Here is a 6,370-nt window from a genome sequence, read left to right on the forward strand (position 1 = left end):
AAGAGTCATATTTTTGAGGATCTTGGTTTTCTATGCAAGTTAAAATGGAGTTATGTTTTGTAAATCGACTATGAATAAGATTTTAAACAAGTGTTTCTAAGAGTAAAATGATTATTTTAAATGAAAAATTTGTCTTGAAATTTACGGTGTTACAAGTTGGTATCAGAGCCTTGGTTTGAGGGATTCGGATGCGCCTTCGGGTAAATCTGGACTCAAACTGAGGAAGTACGAAAAGTTTTTAAAGAAATAATTTTCTAAAAGTGAATAAGAGTTCAAAGAGAAAGCAAGAAAGAGCAGTGTGTACAATCAGCCAGAGCCCGAACGGTGATTTCCCAAAATACCCTTATTTTTGTGTTATGAGATATGTATGATGCACGTTATGAGATATTATTGCATGCTAGAGACAGGCTAGGTATTTCATATGTTAGGACTAGAGTGGCCTGATTTGTGATGCCTTAGCCTAGGACTCATTGTTATATGTGTTATGTTTTAAGTATGTGATGAGTGAGAGTATCCAGTTAGAACCCATGAGGGGTAGAGTTACAGAGTTCGGTGGTACTTTCGAGGATGAGCTGAGAAAGTGGAGTTATCACAGAGAGGGAGTCCTATGTATCCTTCGATGCTCGAATGCTGCTTGCTTTATGCTTTGTGGAACTCTCGATGATGGGAGTCAGCTACCAAGTGAATATGACGATATTCAGGAGGTAGATGGCTGGCATCATTAGGAGCTCTTTAGCAGCTGATAGCAAAGAAGTGGGAGGACGACGGAAGAGCCTAGGGAATAACCCTATCCAGATGAGTGCGCTTGTAGAATAGAGAATTTCGCTGGGGAGCGAGCACGCGCGACGGGATTGGTGAAAGAGCAGGTCGAGCAGCTATTTAGAAGCTCTGGGATGGTCCGTGTGGAAAGTATGAGTAGATGTGGCAGGTAGTATGGGCCCGTACTACTGAAAGCAGAGGACCCATACTTGATACAGGGAGTATTCTGAAGGTTCTAAAGAGCAGATTGAGGAGTGATGTTATGGTTTGAGTACCATACATCGGAGCGGATCGAGGAGTGATGTTATGGTTCGGGTACCATACATCAGGGCAGGTTGAGGAGTGATGTTATGGTTCGGGTACCATACATCAGAGCAGATTGAGGAGCGATGTTATGGTTTGCGTACCATACATCGGAGCGGATCAAGGAGTGATGTTATGGTTCGGGTACCATACATCAGGGCAGATTGAGGAGTGATGTTATGGTTCGGGTACCATACATCAGAGCAGATTGAGGAGCGATGTCATGGTTTGCGTACCATACATCAGAGCGGAACGAGGAGTGATGTTATGGTTCGGGTACCATACATCAGGGCGGATCGAGGAGTGATGTTATGGTTCGGGTACCATACATCAGGGCAGATTGAGGAGTGATGTTATGGTTCGGGTACCATACATCAGAGCAGATTGAGGAGTGATGTTATGGTCCGGGTACCATACATCGGAGCGAATTGGGGAGTGATGTCATGGTTAGGGTACCATATATCGGGGCATATTGAGAAGAGATGTCGTGGAAGGAGTACCATGGTTCGTAGTGAATGATGTTTGTGGTTCTCCGGTTATTCGGTCACGAGTAAGTTCGAAGAGGCATCCCTTGAGAGGGAGATCGAGAGTCCCTCAGAGTATTCTAGTAAGGAGTCAGTGGAAGGGAGAATTTCGATCTGAGTTGAGTGATCAGTCGATAAAGGAGATGTCACCTCCTATGATCGGGGAGGTACTAATTATGTAAGTGTGAGAATATGAGAAGCATGATGTTTTGGTTTTGGGTTTAGGGGTAAACCCTGCAGGTCGTCATTGATGATGATTTCCCCCCAGAGTATCAGGTAACATGTGTGCCGCGAGGCAGTGAACTATCATGAGCAGATAGTCAGTTGGGACTAAGATAGTCGAGGGCCACGCTATACCTAATTGAGTATAGTCGGGTGTATGGTAGTGGTATCAGTGGGGATTTCAGTCGAGTTTAGCGGTGCAGAGAGTTTTCTATCCATGGGGTGTTGAATATGGGAGTGGGTCCTTGTTCGTGGGGTGATCCCGGTGTTGGAGCGTTGGTTGATGAGTTGAGGTGAGGGGTACGGTGATTTTATGGTTCAGTCTATGAGTCAGGGATGTTATTGAGCAGTTGATTTGGTTGTACTAGATTGGTAAGATATTTGGAACGACTAGAGGCAGACGTGACGAGAAGTTCTTGAGGAGTTCATCAGAGGTTCAGAGTATATGAAGTCGATTCATTTCCGTAAGGGGGATTATCGGGCGTTGTGTAGCACTTTCCGGGGGCAGGTGCGATTTTGCTGGAGAATATAGTTATGGAATAGTTGTGTGCTATTTGGTGACGGTTTGAACCCTAAGTGGGGGAGAACCGGGTGCCGTATGTAAGAAAGCAGAGATTTGTCAGGAGCAGTTATAAGTGGAGTATAGAGATATGCGGTAAGAAATCATGAGACCAGAGATGTCGCTGATCGAGGAAAGGGGTCGGAGTGAGTTAATGCGGGAAGTACTTGTTTGAGAAGGATGAATGTCTCCACGACAGGTGTTTATTAGTCAGGAATCTGGTATTGGTCAGTGTTGGGGCAAGTAGATAAAGAATGATTGGGCAGCCAACTCCCGGGTCGGTATGCGTATCCTTGTTTGAGTTTTGAGTGGCGGGAAAAAGGGTTTCAGAGAATTATCAGCGTATTTCGTAGCGTTAGCGTTTCTTCGTATTGCAGTTGGGAAATTGAATACACCAAAGTTGCAACTTGGGAAAAATGAAGATCTAGTTATGGGGTTCAGAGGGAATGTATTATTGCATATATATGGTGCTTGAGGCAGGAAACCTGTGGTTGTGGCAGGATCTTGTGATGATCGGTGGGGGTGTTCCGAGGTATCAGGGTATTGATATCTTTATTTCGAAGTTATTCGTGAATCTTGAGTTGAGACGACTTGTGGTATATCAGGTATCTATGGAACTAGTGATAGCCCTTCGAGTATGGGCATCCAGGGAGATTACTTGGGAGAGTAGATCTTCGCAAGGGTGGGCATCTGTTATGACGATTGCCTCCAGAGTCTGTGATGAATATTCGAGACGAGTATGGGTAGCCGCCTATGATAGTCTGTGGAGCACGAGCTAGTGGAGTCAGAGGGTGTTGTGATACTGCGGGGAGCCGTAGTACTCACTAGTTAGAGGGTGTTGTGATACTGCGGAGAGCCGTAGTACTCACTAGTCAGAGGGTGTTGTGATACTGCGGGGAGCCGTAGTACTCACTAGTCAGAGGGTGTTGTGATACCGCGGGGAGTCGTAGTGCTCACTAGATGGCAAGAGAGTGTGATGATGGAATGTTCTCCGATCAGTGTATGATGTGGAAGAGTTTTGGGCTTGAGTAGCCCTAGTATTGAGTTTTTGGAGCCTGGATGTTGGACCGGGGGCGAGACTAGGGTCCCCGTCTCTGTCGGGGAATGTGGTGAGATGGCAAGGGATATGCGCAGCAGAAACCAGAGATCAGAGTGGAGACGATCCTTGGTTGGATTGTACTTTCTTGCATAAGGAAAAGAGAATTTCGTGACTTGCATGTCACGGGGCCGGGATAGTGGTCACGGGGAGGAAGTTAGTGGGATATTTGGATCATGATTTGGGTGACCTTTGGAGGCTCAGCTCTGGAGTCAAAAGCTGACCTGGTGCTCAGTCTCGAAGAGGGATATGTGATGAGCTAGAGCTTATCCTGATGATGTCGGAGGACACCTCAAAGGGAGTGAACGATTCAGATGCTCAAAGACATGCTTCGGGCATGTGTATTAGATTTCGGAGGGTGTTGCGGCACGTATTTATCCTTGGTTGAGTTATCCTATTTCAACAGCCATCATTAGTGCATTGGTATGCCACCCTTTGTGCTGTTGTATGGGAGGAAGTGTTGGATCCTCATTTACTGGGGAAAGTGTTGATTCGCGGAAGTGAAAGTTGTAGTGAGAATGGATGATTTGGAGTATGGTGGTCGAACACTGTGTCTGTGACAGTGGTATGGAATGACATCATGATGGGATGTCTGCTGAGGACGCGGAAGGATTCCGCGGGTGTAGAGCCAAGAGTCTCAGGATGGATGTAGGGATGGAGTCTGGGACTCCCAACTTGATTCTGATCGAGGGCTGTGTGCGTAATGGTGGTTTCTCCTGGGGATGTTAGAGACGTCATCATTGTGACGGGTTTTCCTAACCCAAGAGTGCGAAGGTTGGTGCGGCATGGGTGTGTGATTGCAAGAAGAGGACTCATGGGAGTTGCTCTGGGATTTAAGAGTGGGTCTTTCCGTCGTCACGGATTGGATAGAGAGGGATTCATATCGGGGATCCGATGGTTCATGTCTTCTAACCCTTATGGGTCGAGTGATTGTTGAGATTTGGGGCAGTGATACTTCATGGGTAATTCTCGGATCGATGTGTGTGGTCATCAGAGGGTGCATCCGGTGCCCGGTTCGAGACAATGGTCAGGACACCGTAAGGAAAGGGAAAGTGTGTTCGAGTTTCGATGGGTATGCCTTGTGAGATCTGGTCCGATTAAGGCCAGGTGGCACGTTGTGGGAGTAATTCTGGAGTTGAGTTACTGTAGGCTTAGAGGGCGAAGCCTAATTTAAGTGGGGGAGAATTGTAACATCCCGAAATATCAAGAGTAGAGTTGAAGGGCTAAAAGAGTAAATTGGGAAAGAGCGACTCGGCGAGTCCATGTGTGGACTCGGCGAGTAGAGTCGCGACTTGGTCGCGTGTTAAGTGGCCGACTCAGCGAGTCAGTGTATTGGACTCGGCGAGTAGGCGCTGAGTGGAGAAAACCCTAATTCTCGGGGTTGAGCCTTATATAATGATCATTATGTCTTCCTCCCAGCCTCTTTATCACCCCTTGAGCCCCAGAAAACCCTAAATCACGGAGAAGCACCATTTTTGAGTGGATTGGAGCTTAGAGAAGTAATGGTTGAAGGAATTTTGGGAAGATTGAAGGCTTGGAGCAAGGGGCTTTGCTTGGATTCGAATTGCATTGCAGTTGGGGCATCACTTAGAGGTAGTATCTCGTTTTTGACCTGTTGATTATGTTGTTTCTTCATTTTGGGGTTTGTGAGAAATTGTCTATGGGTGAAATGGAAAGTCTAGAGGTTAGATCTGAGGTTGCTACCTCAGATCTGGAAGGGAGAAGAATCAGAGAGCATGAAAGTCCCTGTGTTGGAGTGTTTAGTGAAGCTTGCATGTCCCAAACCCTAGCCCCAATGTGCAAACGGCTTAGATCTCTTTGGATTCACGTAAAGTTTGCCACTTTACGTGATGGATGAGTGGTAGGAGGCTAGATCTATGTCTTGGAGCAGTTGCATGGCCTGGAATGCTTCGGAATGTATTCAGACCGGCGGTACTCGGCGAGTCACATGGGTGGACTCGACGAGTTGGATGAAGATGGCCTGGAACTCGGCGAGTTGTATGAACAACTCGGCGAGTAGGTTGAAGATAGTCGTAGACTCGGCGAGTCTGTTCTTGGACTCGACGAGTCTTGACGAAGAGTCCCAAATATTTCCTGGTTGAGTCGAGAATCGGTGAGTCAAGGGATGACTCGGTGAGTTGGGTGTGAGTGGACTCAGAGTTGTGGGACTCGGCGAGTCTCGTGGTGACTCAACGAGTTGAGTCGCGATATGGGGAAGTTCTGATTATGGGAACTCGACGAGTCACAGGGTTGACTCGGCGAGTAGAGTCAGTCAAGGGTTGACCTAGACTGAGGACTTTGATTTCGACCAAGGGTTGGCCGTTGAGTTTTAGGGTTTGGACAGCGATGTGGCCTTTGGGCCAAGAGAGAGGTAAAATAGTCTTTTACCCATAAGAGGGTGTTATGAGAGGATTTATTCTAGCCTCGAGAGTTATATTCATGAGAGTATTTGCCTTACGTGTTAGGCGGTGGCGAGTTCGAGATTCAAGTGTGGGGATATCTGCTTTTTGCTTGCCAGGTGAGTCTTCTCACTATACTTTACCTTGAGTAGGTAACTAGAGTTATGTGATTAGAGTATTTGTATGCTATATGTACGTGATGTGTTGTACTGCATTATTTCTATGTGATTTATGTTGTGCATGTTTATAGAGTTGGAACCGGAAGGTTCCCAGAGTTAGAACCTGAGGGTTCACAGAGTTTGGGTGCACGGACCCACAGAGTTATAGCCTCGAGTGGCTAATATGTGTTATGTGTGGTATTTTGGGGAACTCACTAAGCTTCGTGCTTACCGTGTTTTGTTTGATGTTTACAGGTTTCTTTCAGTATCACGGGACGGCACCGGCTTGATTGTACACACCAGAGAAAGAGTCATATTTTTGAGGATCTTGGTTTTCTATGCAAGTGAAA

This window comes from Lactuca saligna, chromosome 9 (assembly GCF_052625555.1).
Source record: "Lactuca saligna cultivar CGN05327 chromosome 9, ASM5262555v1, whole genome shotgun sequence".
NCBI classification, from domain to species: Eukaryota; Viridiplantae; Streptophyta; class Magnoliopsida; order Asterales; family Asteraceae; genus Lactuca; species Lactuca saligna.